The sequence below is a fragment of the Lissotriton vulgaris genome, chromosome 12 (genome assembly GCF_964263255.1).
Source record: "Lissotriton vulgaris chromosome 12, aLisVul1.2, whole genome shotgun sequence".
NCBI classification, from domain to species: domain Eukaryota; kingdom Metazoa; phylum Chordata; class Amphibia; order Caudata; family Salamandridae; genus Lissotriton; species Lissotriton vulgaris.
The window spans coordinates 803,649,105-803,666,209 of record NC_141700.1 but is presented as its reverse complement, the minus strand read 5'-3'; the positions used below and the strand labels follow the sequence as shown (position 1 = coordinate 803,666,209).

Here is a 17,105-nt window from a genome sequence, read left to right as displayed (position 1 = left end):
ACATGGAACAGAATTCTATGTTTATTTGCATTATTAATGCAGCAACCCAAGCTCTTGAAGAGTTCATTCTCTGTATACAGCAGCTGCTTCATGTCTGAATTTACTGCTCTTCTTTTGTGCTGAAGTAAGAGTGAAAATGGTGTTAGAAGTCGAATTGTAGGGTATTTCACCAGGCCATTTACCGAGAATATTTTTCCTGAAAGAATCCTAGTTTAAGACACTGTTTTGCTTGGCATAGACGGTAATTTAATAATTTGACTTTTAACACACAGCCAGGAAACAGATAACGAGCAGGCAGGTCATGCTGCCTTTAGCTAATGCTCCCTGCCTGTAATGAAAACAACTAAGAGTCCCTTCTTTGTTTTCTAGAAGAAGTACAGAATTGGAATCGGTAGTGCAAGCTTGCTTCACACACACAACAGGTACAGCAAGTGCAGCGGCACTCTTCTTGCACACGCAAAAACACAGGACAGGTAGCTGTGATGAATGATTTTCAGAACACACACTGTGGTGGGCAGCATTATCATAGCTGGCTTCCTTACACAAACATACACATGTGACATGGCAGGAGGAGGACAGGACAGCAGTAGTAAAGGTTTCTGTCACACACAGACTGAGCACAGCACGGGTCTGGGCAAGCCGATATTCTATGCATACACAAGAACATGACCGGTGTTTTTGAAAAAATTTTTCACACACATACAGGAGAGACATTGCACGGGCAGCAGATTTATAAACCTCTTTCTCACAGGAAAGATACAGTACTGGGTGCAGCAGAGCAAGTTTCACTTGTACGTAGAACAGGTACAGCCATGGTAGTACAGCAAGTGTCCCTCGCACTCAGATGCACGCACACAGAGCAGGTACTGCGCGGGCAGGGTAGTGCATGATGGTTTACGTACAGAAGATAAAGTAGGGCACAGGGTGCAGCAATGCATGTTCTCCTCACAGACCAAAGTTACGGCACATACATCGCCAACAGCAGTGAAAGCTTCATTATACATTACATACAAAGGCATGTACAACACAGGCGGGAGCAGTGCAAGCTTCCTGTTCACATTACAGATGCAGAACAGACCGCAACAGTGCTAGCTTCCTTCCCCCACAGCTAACGGATACTGCATAGTGCAGCAGTGCAAGCTTCATCCATAAACAAGGACTGTGCAATACAGCAGTAGTGCAGCCACCCCTTCATAACAGGTGCTGCAGAGGCAGCAACAGTGCACGGTTCCCTCCCACAAAAAATTAGGCGCAGCACAAACCACTGTAATCTAACCATTTCTTACACACAAACTAACATTGCAGCAATCCAGGGTTCATCGCACACGTGCTCGTCTGTAAGCCTGCCTCCGCCTCTCCCGCACTCAGTCTCCTCTTTAGCAGCGCTGGTATGCAGACTCCCTCTGCATTCCAGAGAGGCGTGCGACGCAACCCACTCTCCATGCAATGCTGTGGAGACGAGACCTGGCCGCGCGCACAACGTTATCCTATGGGGAAACGCTGCGCGCGGCCAGGTCTTGCCTCACTTCGGTGTTCTCGGACTGCTGAGACGCCGACAATAGTTCTCTGGCGAGAACGCGCTTTCAGCGCGTTTCTAGCCGAGACCTAAAAAGGAAAGGCAAGCCACAGAATGAGTGACCTACAATCCATCCAATGGCAAACATTAGGCCCACTGAACCTTTTTGGTATGGTCCACAGGAAGCTTTTTCCTATATAGGTGCCTCTTGGCATAATCACACAAATTAATCATGTAATCAATCAATCTGGGGAGCCTGTCGCCGTACCCGGTGAAAGACACGAGTGGCGTGAGGTCCGGAAAGCAATACAGGGAGAAACAAGGGTTTTGAGTTTCAAAGGATACTTTACATTGGATTGATTACACGTTGGACACAGATTACACGTTGGACACAGAATGTTTACAATTTATGTTGTGTGATGAAAAATGTATGGCTTGTTCTCTATAACAATAGGGAAACCATTTTGGAATTTGACGTGTGCTGGGGAGTGAAGTGCATTATAAAGCTAAGAGCTGTCCGGCAGGACAGACCTAGAAACATCAACAGGCCTTTGCAGAAAAATGAAAGAACACGTGAATTTGTGTTGTCAAAGGGACAATATAACAAATATTTTGGTAAAAACTGTGCCTCAAATTTGCACAAGCTCTCGCACCCTACAGTCAGACCCAACATGTCTGAGAAAATCCAGCATGAAAACAAGGAAAACCTTTGTTCTCGTTCACGAAATTCACAGATTCAAGTGCAGGCATAAGCAAGAGAAAAGGCAGGGTGCTGCGGGTGACTGATTTACATTGCAATAATCCAGACTCGGAATCTATGAAATGTGCAGGTGACTCGGAAGTACAAGACACGTTAACACTAACCAGTAAACATGGACACATTGCCGAGGTAATGCATTGCTGTATAGGCAAACATTCTTTTTAAATTCATTCAACAGCACCAACATGTAATGTACCGAGACACACCTGCTTTATGCACATGGTTACATGAACACCACATCCAAAATGGTAAGCCATGTTTTACTGACCAGCATGCCACGTATATTAGCATATTACAAAACGGGTGCCCCACCCTAATTAGTCTAGCAAGCAGTGTTGTGTTTAAATACATATTTGTACATAGGTATTTCAGTAACATAAGAGCATGACCAGCAAGAAAGTTTCATCTTTCGGGGAGGGGGGGGGGGGGGGCTCTATTTTGGTAGAGACAAATGTAGACAAACTGGCTTTGATCTCAGGAGTAATACAAGCACAACCTTATTTTCAGATAAAGTACTGACTCGAGAGACACACCTCGATTTGAAGATATCTAGTAAAAGTTTGCCACCTTTGGGTCGGGCGCACACTAGAATAAATTGACGAAATGAATGTGTCCTTAAGTAATACAACTGGTGCTCCTGTAAAGCGCTCAAATACCCTCCTGTCTATACTGCAAAAAAAAACCGATCACACTGTGAAACAAAAATTGCTTCTCCACTCCCAGCTAACAGAGGTGAGAGCAATGCCCCTACTCTGCTTCTCCACCCCCAGCTAACATAGGTGGGAGCAATGCTCCAACTTGCTTCTCCACCCAGCGCTAACACAGACGGGAGCAATGCACTTACTTGCTTCTCCACCCACAGCCCCATCTCTGCTTCTCCACTCCCAGCTAACATAGGCGGGAGCAGTGCCCCTACTCTGCTTCTCCACCCCCAGCTAACATAGGTGGGAGCAATGCCCCTACTCTGCTTCTCCACCCCCAGCTAACATAGGTGGGAGCAATGCTCCAACTTGCTTCTCCACCCAGCGCTAACACAGACGGGAGCAATGCACTTACTTGCTTCTTCACCCGCAGCTAACAGAGGTGGGAGCAATGCCCCAACATGCTTCTCCACTCCCAGCTAACAGGTGGGAGCAATGCCCCAACTTGCTTCTTCACCCGCAGCTAACAGAGGTGGGAGCAGTGCGCCTACATGCTTCTCAAACCCCAGCTAACAGAGGTGGGAGCAATGCCCCATCTCTGCTTCTTCACCCGCAGCTAACAGAGGTGGGAGCAATGCCCCAACTTGCTTCTGCAACCCCAGCTAACGGAGGTGAGACCAGTGCCCCAACTTGCTTCTCCACCCCCAGCTAACGCAGGCAGGAGCAGTGCCCCATCCCTGCTTCTCCACCCCCAGCAAACACAGGCGGGAGCAATGCCCCTACTTGCTTCTCCACTCCCAGCTAACAGAGGTGGGAGCAGTGCCCCATCTCAGCTTCTCTACCCAGCCACTCCATCACAACAGAATTTTTACTTTCTTAAACTCTGAAGTGAGAGGCCAGTCCAGAGCTTTCAGAATTTCACAACTAGTGATGGCAGTACATGGGCCTCCCTTCGCATAGAAGAGGTGGACTACGTTAATTTCTACTAGTAGGAAAAACATTGATCTCAACTTGTTGGACATCTGATCCTAGGCCTTTACGGAAATCAGATCTAAACCATATTTATTTTCACTCTGACTTCCCATCTCCTCGCTTTTTTAAAGTGAGGGATAAAAGTTTTAGATGTCACTTTATGTTCACATTTCAGCTGAGCAGTGTTCACTGGTGGATGACTGTGTTTAGGGATATTGCATACTAAAAGCAGAGCATATGCAGTGTGCTAGTTAGAAATGTAAAATGTATTGATGGAGGAACGCGCTGTGTATGGTGGCGGAGTGCCTTTGTGGGGGTAGAATACAATGTCCCCTCAAGGACAGGGTGGAGTACAGAGGGCCTGGTTTAACAGTTGGGGGCTGGTTCTGTGAAGGAAGTGGAACACGAGTGGCTGCTTGCTTCTCCAGATGCAGTGGTATCCCAGATCAAAGCGCAGCGTGGGATGTCTAACCAACAAAGTGATCACCAGAATAGAATTGTTCACATTTCAGCTGAGCAGTGTTCACTGGTGGATGACTGTGTTTAGGGATATTGCATACTAAAAGCAGAGCGTATGCAGTGTGCTAGTTAGAAATGTAAAATGTATTGATGGAGGAACGCGCTGTGTATGGTGGCGGAGTGCCTTTGTGGGGGTAGAATACAATGACCCCTCAAGGACAGGGTGGAGTACAGAGCGCCTGGTTTAACAGTTGGGGGCTGGTTCTGTGAAGGAAGTGGAACACGAGTGGCTGCTTGCTTCTCCAGATGCAGTGGTATCCCAGATCAAAGCGCAGCGTGGGATGTCTAACCAACAAAGTGATCACCAGAATAGAATTGGCAAGAAATAGTGACATGCCTTTTTGTGAAGTCCTGCAGGACTGCCAACGATTAGCAGCCTTACATGAAAGGTGCCCTGAATACATGTGCTGTGAAGTGTGGACACAAACTGACGAACCGTAACCTGATTTATTTTGCTTCTTGTAGGCCTGTATGAACTGAGGTGACGCAAAGATTACTGAAGAGCTTCCCCGAAGAACTGATACTGTGGTGCGTTTTTTTCGTAAGTATCTTCCACCAGATCCTTCCAGTGCCTTGGAGTTAGTCTACAGTACAATGCTTGGTAAGACAATGATTTCCATACATTTCGCAATGGACTGTTGCACAGAGTTGGATTTTTAAACTCTTCTGAATTTGTAGCCTATACATTCTCTAACCCCATATTGTTGGTATACATTTTTTGTATATTAATTTTGTATATTCTGTATACATTGCAGCAAATCTCCTATTATGAACTCTGATTACCAATAACAAACTCTTTTTGTGCGAAACACACTCATAGAAATCAGTCAATGAAACTTTCAATTACAGAACAAATGTCCAACGCCACGCTTGTTGCAGGCATTTAAAAATTAGTGGAAGTTCAGACGTTCTTGAACAGCTATTGAGCCTTATTTAATGGATATTTATGGAACTCCTCTGCTGTTTGCTTTGTGTATTTTTTAGCTTGTTTTTAGGTCTCGACCTAAAGCATTGCTTTTAGCAATGCTTGTTGTCGAGATTTCTAGTAAGCAGTCCGAAAAGTCTGCCAACGGCGGATTAGCCACAGTTTATGTGATAAAGGCGCGTGCACAAACCAGCTACGTCGCACATGCCATTTTTCTGCCTCGCATCAGACTTCAAAGGAATGCGCTCCCCCGCCACAGCAATGCCGAGAGCTTATTTTCTCTCTGTGGGCAACATTCTGTGAAGACTGTTTTTATATGTCACTCTTCCCCAGCTGATTTGTATGCTAGCCCTTACCCATTTCTTACTCGTGGATCTAGTCTTCCATCTTCCTCTTGATCACGTTTTACACCCTGTGGTACTGGTTTCATTTCTGCTGCTTTAACCTTTGTTTTTCCACATGGTTTCATGCACCCAGGGTTTTTTTTTTTTTAAATATCTTTGAGTCACTATATTTTTCATTCTCGTTTATCTTTTTCTTCAGAGTATACTTCATGTTATCTTTGGGACATTTGCTTGCCCTTACCTTGCATCACAGTGTACATTAACACTGTATTATTTTTTATAACTTTTGGGTTCCTTTGAATAATGTTACCATTGCCACATATCTGATCGCAGTTAAAGATGGCGGCCGTTTTCGGCTTCACCTTTGTCCATCTTCGCTATTTGATTTCTCTTCACAAGTACGGAGGCTCACACTCTGTGGGTACACTTTGCAGACCTCCCGTAGATGCGATGCAGTTAGACCTCAATAAGTTTCACTCGGCGTTGTTTTCTGTGATAGAGCTATATTAACCCCTCCCCTGCTGATGACGGAAGCGCTCCGTCACCAGCTACGGTTGGGCTGTGCTGATGACGGAGCGGTTCAGTCATGGCCCGGCCGCCGCGCCTGCGCGGCCGTTCTAATTAGCGGGGCGGGTCATGACGGAACCACTCCGTCACCAGCACAGCTCAACCGCGGCTGGTGACGGAGCAGTTCTGTCACCAGCATGCGGCCGCCCCACCCCGTTAGCGCTGCGGCGGAATAGCCGCCGCAGCGAAAGGGTTAATGTGGTAACTCGCAGTCCTTATTTGTAACTTTAGCTGCTTATTATTTTTTAACGATCACGCAGGCTCGTTTTTAAAATTAGTGCACGAGGCTTGGCGACCGATTTCTCATTTCCGGCCGTCAGTGTTTTTCATTTTCATATATTTCCTTCAAACCTGCTAATGAGTAATAAAAAAGAGAATGCATACATATAGTCTTAAAGTGCTATTTACATTAGCCTGAAAATGGTTCACAAGTTGTCACATGTGCAGGCAGTTAGTGCTTTTCTGGAATTTTTGCAGATCTTGAAGGTTAATATAAAGAGGATGAACTTATGCTGGAATGAAACACCCTCCCAGTCCCATACACCTTTTCGGTTAACTATTCACCTTGAGCAAAAATGACACTTCTAAATTACTATCTCTTGGTGTTGCTCCCCCTACCCCTCCCACAAAGCAAGACCAGAACATCAAAGCCATTTGCCAGCAGCCACTTTGCGTGCTCCGCAGGTCATAAACAGGACCATCTGCGCGTGAATCGGATTGCTGGCATGGTTGCCCAGCCCCCCTCCCAGCGTTGCCTTTCCTCTGCTCAGCTTCAACTTGTGCCAAATGGAGAAACTATTTCATCTGTTCACACCACCATAGACTTCTTGTTTTTCTTCATGTTTTTTTTGTTTGTTCTTTGCGGCCTGGCCGCGCGGCCAATGCTTGTTTGTTAAGCACTCCAAAAGAGTGCATGTGTTCCCGCTGTCTCCCCCAGGCACTGCTCTTTCACTCTCTGCTGCCCCCAATGTTCTCTCTTCATGTGCTTGGATTCTGTATTAAAAAACATAAAACAAACCCGAAGAGCATTTTATGGACGATGCTTTCGGAGTAACGATTCCCTATTCGATTATTAGCTGGCACTGTGTATTGGTTAAATATTTCTTCCGCTGTTGTCAACTATAAACGTGCTTTGCTGATTTCAGAACATATTAGCGACACACACAGCCACATGAGCAGACACTTCTGTTGCTCAGCGCCTGAAATCCTGAGGGTCGTTTTCCAGGCCACCTTATATCCGCAATATAATGCGGATACCCCATGGTCCTCGCCACCACATGGGGTATCCGCCTCATAGTAACACATCACTAGCTAGAGTAACCCCATCGCCCTCAGATGTCTGCAGCACAGACATAACACCAGATGGCGTATTCGCACCTTAGTATGACGTCATCAGCGGGGGTATTCAAGCGTCTTGATACAGGTTCCGTAAAGCAAACGACCTGACATTGGAAAACACGCTTGTTATGTAGAGGTTTATAAAACCCGGGCGTGTGAAACAACCACCGCTATTGGCCACACGGGTATGTAAATGCAACAAGCACCGGGATTGGCGTGCTCTTAGTAACTTCGTATTGACATAGAAACACTACTAGACGCGAAAGGTGCGATTAAACCAATCAAACCCAGGCAAATAAATTAGGCTTGCCCCATAGCTTCCTCACGCGTTAATTCTCAAATTGCTGGGGAAAAAACAACTCATCGTGAAAAATCAATATCCATGCGCATTGGTAAAGCTGATAAACAAGGGGTAAACATAGAAGAAATACTACTCGCAAGACATATGTATAGAGAGGACAGGGAGGAAGGACAGTGCATGACCATTAACAATATTCCCACTAGACCTTCCATAATCCTATGTACATTTAGAAAGGCATGTTAGTTATACAGAAATTAAAACGAAAAATTCACAATTACATTAAAAAAGCAACTTAATTGTAAGTCACTTAATTATCAAACAGATACATTTATAAATTTATGTATGAATAGAATCCGCATTTAGACAGCCTATAGATCAGTAAAATTATGGTATGCAATATACATAAAAACACGGAAATCAAATATTGCGAAGGAACATATGCAGGCATACATATAATGGAATTGCACCTACTATGCAATATTAATAGGATGTTCCATATGCAATTCACATAAATGATAAAACCGGAAGTGAACTTTAATAAGGAAAACATTTGTTGAACCATTTTGAAAAAAGGCCATTTGCCTGGTGACCTTCATATACATTAAGGCCCTTATTCACTGCATCAAATACATGCATCCATCTGCATTCACAGGTGCCGAGGATGCTAGCAAAATTGCCACCCCGTGGATTTTTAGTGACTTTCTCAATCACCCATCATCGTAAACTTTCTGGTTGGTGGTCAAACTTTACAAAGTGGTCAACCAAAGGTGCCCCTTATACCTTACAACGCACTCTGCTGCAATGCTGCAGAATACGAATTTTAACTTTCTGAACCGTTCGGCCTATGTGCATAAACCCACACGGACAAAAGATTGCATAAATCACCCCCATGGTATTACAATTTGTGTGATGTCCTAAAATGTGGGTGTAATGATTGTATGTACATTGTTTTAAATCCATGGTCATGGTACAGGCCTTACATGCACCGCATTTATAATGACCCAACAACGGAGGTATATTCCATAGTGTGGTTTGATTTTCTGTATTTTTCTTTGGTAAGAACGAGTAGACCACATAGTCTTACACTCCTCCCCTTACGGAATGCATGCATAGGTGGTTCTGGTATACCAATTTCATCTGCCACCAAATGCCAGTGACTATTAACAATTTTCTTTGATTTCTGCGCTACGGCTGTTAAATGTAGTAACACATGACATCCTTTCTTTTTCTTTGTCTTGTTTGACTTTGGGCTCAAACAAATGTTCCCAATGCAAAACCATGCTCTTTTACGTGCTTTCTTGAGGAGGCTCCTAGGGTAACCCCTGTCCAATAGTCGCTCCATCAATACAGCTGAATCTAAAAAATAATCAATCTTGCGGCTACAGTTCCCCCGCAACCTCAGGAATTGACCATAGTGGAGGTTATCCCTGAGGTTGCGAGGATGGTGGCTCGAATATCTTAACAAGGTATTCTTTTCAGTAGGTTTCCTAAAAAGGGTGGTATGATATTTACCCTCCTACTTCGTAACGGTGATATCTAAGAAGTTTATGGCATTCTGATACAGTCAAGTGAGAATTGGATGTTCTTATTTCTCTCATTGAGCCATGCATGGAAAGTCTTAAGATGTTGCTCATTGCCTCTCCATATTAAAAGGACATTGTCAATATAACGACGCCAAAGCTTCATACATCCTCTATACGGATTACATTCATTAAGAACAAAATCATGTTCATATGCATCCATATAAATTATAGCCAGATTTGGGGCAAAACTTGCCCCCATGGCTACTCCATTGGTCTGCAAATAGTATCCCCCATCAAAAAAGATGTAGTTGTATTTGTCTGGTCATCAAATTGCTGGACCTCCCGACTTTAGAAATGGGTCGAGGATTTCCTTATTATGGAGACTTGTATAGTCAACTCACTGGATTCCCACTCACACTTTTCATAATATTAAAATTGGTGTGCCATTTGCTAATTCTCCATTCCCATTGTGGTATGTTGGTGTTTTGAACTCAGTTGGCTTCTCTGAGAAAGTTGCATACACTTGATGGAAATTCATTTAGTTATTTACATGCTTGCTTCGAAGGAAATGCAAAGTTTACATTAGTTTGATGTGAGGCACCATCTGTTTGCCACCCCCAAATACAGCGTTTCATGAAATACATTGCTTGCTTTCTCTGGTTGTGGCTGCAGCGTTAAAGATGAGATTGGGTTTAAGCAAGTTGTGGAAATTTTAAGGTTGATTATCAGTTGAGGTTTTGGTCAACACACTTTTCGTTCTAAACTCCATGAGACGAACAGTTGAAAGTCATGTAAGGAAATGTGGTGAAAGGGGAGTAGCCCTGAAAATGGGACCGCGTGGGAGAAGAGATATTAAATTACTGTTATTTAGTACAACAACTTCTGAGATGATTGAACGCAAAGCATTGATCGAGGAGGGCTGGGTGGTCTGTATTTTGCACGGCTAAACAGGCGATAAATGTGCATTTCTTACTAGAGATCTAGAAGCAAAGTGCAGTTTTTAGGTCTTGTGGAGTTTACAGCGCGAAGTGCTGTCTCGCCAGAGACCTATTGTCAAGGACTCCGCTTTCCAGGAGACAAGAGATGGCCACGCGCATCTTCAAAAATCGGAGCGGAACGCGCACGCTGTGGCAGTCTCCTGTCTCCTGGGAAGCTCCAACACACACACCGCCACACCTCCCCCTGCACGCTTGCGCACACACAGACACTAGCGCACATGCACGCACATACAGAGAACCCCCCGCCATTGCACACCTACACACATGCGCGCGCACACAAGCGCACGGTGCCCCCCCCTACAACTAAGGCCCACTTACTGGCACTCCGGACATCTGCAGCCTCCGCGGGGCTCTCCCTTTGGCATGGGAGCCCCGCGTCACCACTGCTCCTCCAGGCACTCCAAGCCCCCCTACAACTAAGCCCCACTCACAGCCACTCCGGACTTCTTCAGTCTCCTCTGCAGGGTTCTCTCCACGCGGGGCTCACTCATCTCACGGGAGACCCGGACTTCCGCGTACTCCATCCCCGCCCATATCCCAGGCAAGGTGGCAGCACGCCTGCTCAGTGCTTAAGCGTGTGTGCACGAGCACCTTTCGTGACCCCGCTTGAGAAAGCTGTTCCTGTAACTCCCGCACATGCCGGCTTCTCCCACTGCAGGGGAACCCACACAGCACCACCAGCGGCATGGTGTCATTAGCGTCTCACCAGAGTGCACGCGCAGCAAATGTTATCACCCGGAAGCATAACAACTATGGATGCCGGCATCGCTCATCCGCATCCTTGCAGAGGCCGGGATGTGCTGACTCTACCTCTCGAAGCTTCTTAAAGGCTCTTCATAAAGTTAAATCTTTCTACGTTATGCCGACAGCAGCTATAACGAATAAGGTAAAACTTAAAATAGTTTGTCTCTCTTGAAACTTGCGAGCGGAAACTTTACTTTACAAATGTTAGTCTTTAAAGGGCCCTGTATGTTTTGAACGATGCCACTGGATAACGCGAAGTCTTTGCTCCCTGCATAGCGCCTCTTATCCCCCCCCCCCGCCAGCCCTACACCCCCAGTCACCCGGGGCCCAGCCGTGGGTGTAGCGCTCACCAGTGCCTGGCAAAGCAACCCTCCACACTCCTCGGAAGCCCCACCCCGCCCCTTCAACCTGAGACAGAGGAGAAATTAGGATAGCGGGAGGGGGAAACCTAGATGTAATTGGAGTCCATGTGCTGTACGGAGGAGCGCTACCCCTGGGGCATGATATGCAGAAGCACCATTGATCACGGTGCACCCCTGACTCGACATCCGCTGCGCCCTTGCACCCAAAGAGGTGCACACGTCCTTTGACTGAGGCGCTGGTAGCTGCGCTGCTCCACTGTGCTGCCCCCTCACTCGTCACCCTTTCATCCCCTCTCTAACCACTATTGCGCTCCGTTTCCTGCCAGGCTGTGTTCCACCGCCCCCGTGGGCACATTACTCGTGCCTTTATCATAAATGCCGCCAACACACGCTTCCTGGAAACAATCCTTCCGACTTCAACTTCGGCTTATTACACTCTCCCTGCCGATAAGAGGAGTGGGATCTTCACGCTATTGAGAGGCAGAGGTCTGTTATTACTATTCCCCTAGTGAACCTCCTACCTACCAAATTGTCATGCAGACATTCTTATCCCTGCTGTGTTGACCCTTGCCTCCTTATTTAACTTTCCACAGAGGGGGGTAGGGGGGGGTCTAGGAGGAGTGTCGCCAACTTTTTCCTGCTCCCACCTCTTCCTGCCCCTTCCTTATCCTAATTGTCACTTAAATGGCTATCATCTTTAAGAGGTGAAATCGCCCTCTTACTCAAATGACGTTACTTCTCCGCGTAACAGCAGCCAAGACCTCTACCCGCAGCTCTTGCATCACCATCCCTATTCCTTGAAACCGCACTGTTATTATAGACCCGCCCCCCAGTACGAGACACCCTAGGCCTCGTCAGTGCCCGCCCTGCAGCCATCCACCTTTTGTCTCCACCCAAGTCCTACCTCCTAAAACATAGCCCCCACCAATTAGCGAGCCGCCCCCCGCTGACGGATGTGCACCTCTCAACACATCTCCATCAAACCTGACTGTGTGTCCAGCATGCCCCAACCTGCCCTGCAAACTTCCACCACCTGGCCTGCATCACCATCCACCCCCTTATTGTCCTTGAGCTCCCACCCCGGGCACCACCGTAATCCTGCCCACCCGGTGACAGAGCACACCCCTACTCCTGACCCCCTGCCTCGAACCCTCCGCGCCGTTATTTATTTTCTTCCCCTTACTGTTGAGGGCAACTGTCTGCGCGGCACCCCGCACCCATTTCCCGCGTGTCGGCAGTTCCGCATAGGCCACCACCCACACCCCCACCGAACACCCTTCCCCACTGTCCTGCCAAGCCACCCTTGTGCTCCCAACCCCAACCACGCATCCACGACCCTCCCCTGAGCCCCCAACAATTTACAACCAGCCAACCCTTTCCAGAGTGCCCCTCACTGCGCACAAGTCCTACCGGGTGCCCGCCTGTCCCAGCATTCGCACCTACCCTCCGTGTGCTCGGCCTCATCCCCTCTGCTGCTATTATTGTTGCCCATATCAGACGCGCACCACTGCCCCGCAAGAGGCCGCCTCGTCCTTGCCTGCGTGCGGCACGAGACCTCTTGCCCCTAAGCTGCCCAGAAACTAACCCCAAACTAGCCCCAGCCTTATCCCCACCATCCCGAGCCAGTGAAGCCTGCACCAAGGACCCCAACAGCTCCCCCCCCCATCCTCCGACGCCCCCCCTGCGCCGTCAATGGTCAGCTGAAATTGCGGGCAGTGACTAAACAACTTTCCTTTACCTTCCACCATAGACAGCACTCTAGCCACGAGAGAATCCCGCAGACGAGCTCCTGCCTCCGTGCGACACCCGTATAAGACCAATGGCTCTGAAGTAGGATTGACTGAAGAATTGTAGAAAGCCTCCTATCTCTATAACAATGAGTGGTACTGGTGCAGGGCATGGTAAGTATATGCGCACACTTTATTTTTTCCATTCCTCTCCCCACCCAAAATCTAAGCCAACCTATTACCCCTTTTCCCCACCTCAGAGTTAGAAAATAGCACTGAATGTTACATGGCTATACATGTTTACAGTGTCCTCCTTTCCATTTATTTGGCACTCTGTCTCCACAGTTACATTTCCAGGCTCCACGGCAGAGCCGTGCTATTTACAAGGAGGCCATTGGAACTGCTTTTGCACATGTTCAGTTTTTTCTGTTTGTAACTCTTTTCAAGCTGTCACTTTGGTCTTTCTGCAGCTTTCCCTTCATGCCTGGGGACGTTTTTTAGTTTGTCGCCATCCTACTTGCCTAGTATCAAGAATACACTTTAGAACATTTGTTTAAAATCAATTTAATACACTGATGCTTAAAATACATACCAAAAGCCCTATAGGAAAGGCTCATGTAAGCAATATATTTAATGCTTGTGAAATTGCATTCCTGAGACACTAAATGTGGAGCGATTCACTAGTCTGCTACTTTTTGATAAGTACCAACACAGATCCTATTCTCTATAAAGCTTAAATATTCACTCAGATGCTGTTCAGAGTAGTTGCCTAACATGTCAAATATGCTGCCAAGTAGAGCAGCCCTGTAGGTGCGCGCGATAACTTATAACCACGTTCATGGGCTGCAAGCATACCTTGGACAAACTAGTCATGTAGAACAAAGTAAAATGATAAGGATTGTCGAGAGGAAAATGCTGCAGGCCAAACTACTTAGGTTGTGTACTCCGTTAAGTCTTCAAGGACCACTTCTGTCAACCATACGATCAATTATCCTGAGTTACGTTGGCCCTTTAGAAGTTACAGGCCTTTCTGCATCTTTTTTGGGAGTGTTTAGCTTTGTTTCTAACCTGAGGGGAATCCTCTTGTGGTGCCATTTTCTTTTGGCAACCTGTAACAACATAATACACAGAAAACCACTAGTTTTTTTTAAATTGGATTTCTTAATGTATCCATGTAGTCTCTAAGAACGTCTTTCACTCCAGTTGAAGCAGAATGGCGGAGTGTCATTCTTAACACAAGTGGATGATGCAGGGTTCTGTGTCAGGATTGAGCATGCGAGTGAGCATTGCTGTAAGATCAGGGAAAATAAATTCCATCTTAGTTCATAACTTTTGACTCAAATCTCCCTGTACATCTCACCTCTTAGGAAGCTAATGCTAGTCATCCCTTTTTAGGTCTCGGACTAGCGTCCCACGCAGTGGGCAGAGTCTGAGATTTTATGTTTTGGCAGTATGGGGGCTTGAACCCGCCCCTCTTCTCCATTGGCTGGCCTTGTAAATGCTGGCCAGCCATTGGAGGGGAGGGCATCACTCTGTTCAAGCCATGTCTTTTTGCGATTCGGGGGCGTGTTTTTTGCAGTTTTTAAGCAGTGACTTCATCTGTCACTCAACAGCTAAATACACACCCCGAATCGCAAAAATGCCGGAGCTTTTGTTCTGCCTTTTCCCCCCGACCGCCGCCGGAATAAGACATCTCGTTCCAGGGAGAAACGGAGCAGCTCCCTGCACAGAACTCGGGCGCAAACTTCAATCGTGTTATGCAGCAACCAACAAGAAAGCCACTCATTCATTCTTGTGTTGACTTCAGAGCACGTGAAAACGCCTTGGATTTGTGTATTATTTTAAACACTTGAGAATAAACACGGGAAATGCGTCATTCAGTCTTTCATTCGTCTCTACGCTTTGAGCCACACGGATCCAGCATCAAAATGTTGCATTTTAACAGTAACACGCTATTTGTGGTGCCTAGAAGCAACAGCAACGGGATATCTAAAAACAAAAAAAGAAAACGTAATATTAGGGAATTGCGAATAACATTTGAGGGTTCCAAAAATCGGACAGTTTACTTTTCTCAATGCTGCACCTTTCCTGGCTACGGGTTTGGTTACGTGCGTTGCGATTTCAGGGCAGAGCCCGTGTGCTTACAGCCTCGCTCTCCACCGCTCACCTCCGACGTGCTGCACAAATCACAATCCCTGCAGAGAACGGCGTGCAGATTGTGTGAGAGCGAGTGTGAATGTTGTGGGTTGTGTGCGTGTAGTTGTGTGTGTGTGAGAGAGAGGAAGACTGTGTTTGAGGGAGAGTGAGTGGTGTGGGATGTGCGTGTGTGTGTGTGTTGTGGCTTGTGTGTGAGAGAAAGAGGGTGTGTATGAGTGTATGTGATGTGTGTGTGTGAGAAACCGAAGGTGTGTGTTGTGTGTGCGAGGGAGACAGAGAGCAAGTCTGTGTTACATCCATCTTACAAGCCTGGTCATTGGTTATTTCGGATCTTCCGTGTACCCAGCCCAGGAAAGGGCTACCATCGCCCTTACAGAATACACATTTTTTTGGGAAAAAAGGCGTGGATTAGTTTAGCTCCCCCACCCCACCCCCTAAACCATGAAATAAAAGCTCCTCCGCAAAAAGGCACATACATTAAGAAAGGTTCTGTAACTTATCGCAGGCCACCCCAATAAAAACATACACAGCACGGCACAGTTTAACATAATATAGCATAACCCAATAAACCAATATAATATAATTTAACATACAGTAATGTAACATAACAAACATTAAGGAAGCAAAACAAGACACAGCAAACATGAAGTAAAACTGAACATACGAGCAAGGGTTCACGCCATGACACTGTTTGTCATTAAAAAAAAAAAGACAAATCAAACGTGGTTGTAAAACAAATACATTTAACTGCAGGTGATATCAAATAAGATGGCACAACATAACAGCAAAACAAAATACAACTTCACAAAAGTGTCATAAAATATAACCGATTAATGTAACACAAGATACGTAACCTAAAAATCACTTCACAAACATGACTGTGTTCAAACAAATTTAAAACAGAATAACAAAACACAAATATAGAATGTAGACTGTAGCGTAACATAAACACACAAACATATAATACTATAACGTAACATGCTATAACATAACATACAGTAACATAATTATTGCAGAAACGCGGTGCTTGGCAGGACATATGTGAATTACGTCACATAATTCGAGAAACTCCTCTGTCAAACAGGCTGTGATGGGAAATGACATCATATGTCTTTGATAATTAGCCCACTGAGTGATGAATTGCACATGTCACAACTGGCTCTACAGGCGTCTGCATATGTTCATTTTTGTATGTTAAAGGTCATTTCTGTGGGACTGGCGGCTGGAGTAGCTGACACTAGCCCTGTCCCATTTAACACTGTCTGGTCTTTGAGAAACGAGCGGGGTTTCACTCACAGCTGGTAGGGGAGGTGTCCTTGGGGTCGCCGGGGGCTTAGTGCAGGGCAGGGGGAGCTGGCCAGGGGGTCTGCGGCACCTGAGAGGTGACCTGACCGGGCCGCGTGGCCCATCCTGCGTGTGCCCGGTCTGTTTGCCGCCTCCCCTGCCAGTAATTTTATCTGCCTCATTATTTGTATTGCGCGTCCACTGTTGTGCCCCTGATTTCGTTTCTTCCACTGTTGTGCCTGTATTTGTATTGCGCGTCCACTGTTGTGCCCCTGATTTCGTTTCTTCCACTGTTGTGCCAGTAATCTGTATTTCGCGTCCACTGTTGTGCCCCTGATTGTTTTTTGTGCTCTATCGCTGTTTTTCTCCTGCTGCTCCACCCCTCCCGCTCCCTACCGCTGCTCCCCGCGGCCCCACCCCCGTTTAC

At 46.5% G+C, this 17,105-nt stretch overlaps 1 protein-coding gene across 4 annotated transcripts in view; it reads left to right on the top strand.

The window, feature by feature from the left end:
- Positions 1-17,105, top strand: part of LOC147678793 (uncharacterized) — a 59,592-nt gene that overhangs the window by 24,598 nt on the left and 17,889 nt on the right. For 2 of the 4 annotated variants that reach the window (XM_086946251.1, XM_086946248.1), the window contains 2 exons: positions 4,874-4,949; positions 13,326-13,411. The gene's annotated coding sequence lies outside the window, so the exon portion shown is untranslated. Of the gene's footprint in view, positions 1-4,873; positions 4,950-13,260; positions 13,412-17,105 lie in introns of all 4 variants that reach the window. The other 2 variants (XM_086946249.1, XM_086946250.1) reach the window with 2 other exon arrangements.